Consider the following 968-nt stretch of genomic DNA (forward strand, 5'->3'; position numbering starts at 1 on the left):
CAAATGATGGAAGGACGCAATTATTATAAATAATAAAGTGGAAGGGGAATTAATTAAATGATAAATGAAGAGAATAAATGAACTGCAATGAGAGGGACCGACAGAAACCCTAAACCCTAAACCCTAAAAAGAGGTTTGAAGGCGCAGCGCTGCTGCTGCAACTCAGTGAGGGTCTCAAATGCAAGGTGGACAACATAAGGGTAAAATGTAAAGTGCATTTATTAAATGCAATTGAAAGTGCAAAGTGAAATGAAATATATAAATCCTGTGAGCTGCAGATACACCTGAACGCACATACACCTGAACGCGGTGTACGCGCAGGTGCCTATACACCTGAAAGTTTGTGCAAAAAAAAGTGAAAAGGCGCTTTTGCAGTAAAACAAAAGGCAAAATGCACAAAATAAACAATATAATCAATAATAATTCAATTTAGTTGCCAAATAATGGCACTTAAACGGGAAAAATGCGAGAAAAATGCAAATCCGACGCAAACAATTATGCCCAATGTGCCAGGTGCAGGAAAGTGCGAAAGTCTGCATGCAGCTGCATGCGTTTAAGGACTTTTTGCATGCATTTTCTTTTCTTTTAATTCCATTTATTTATATATTTATATTTCCTTTTATGTACTTTATTTTTGCGTCTTTCCACCTCCAGGATATATATATATATATAAATTTGGATGTATATATATAATGTGTATGTCTTGAACCCTAACTATAAATATATATATAGAGACAAATGAGCAAATTCAAATATATATAAATAAATATGTATTCACTCGCCAGCTGCAGCAGCAGCAGCAGGTGCAGAAGCAGCAGCAGCAGTTGCTGGAGTGGCAGCGGCAGCACCAGCGGCAGCTGCGCTACAGAAGCAGCGGCAGCAGCAGCAACAGCAGCAGTAGCGGCAGAAGCAGCAGCCGAATTTGCTGCAGTAGCAGCGGCAGCAGCAGCTGCTGCTGCTGCTGCTCC

At 40.1% G+C, this 968-nt stretch overlaps 1 protein-coding gene across 1 annotated transcript in view; it reads left to right on the forward strand.

The window, feature by feature from the left end:
• Nucleotides 1-968, forward strand: part of ETH_00035975 (uncharacterized protein) — a gene marked incomplete at both ends in the record, with an annotated part of 3,595 nt that overhangs the window by 1,429 nt on the left and 1,198 nt on the right. The gene's annotated exons all lie outside the window — the stretch shown is intronic.

The sequence above is a fragment of the Eimeria tenella genome, genomic scaffold (assembly GCF_000499545.2).
Source record: "Eimeria tenella Houghton genomic scaffold, Eth_scaff1799, whole genome shotgun sequence".
In the NCBI taxonomy this organism is placed as follows: Eukaryota; Apicomplexa; class Conoidasida; order Eucoccidiorida; family Eimeriidae; genus Eimeria; species Eimeria tenella.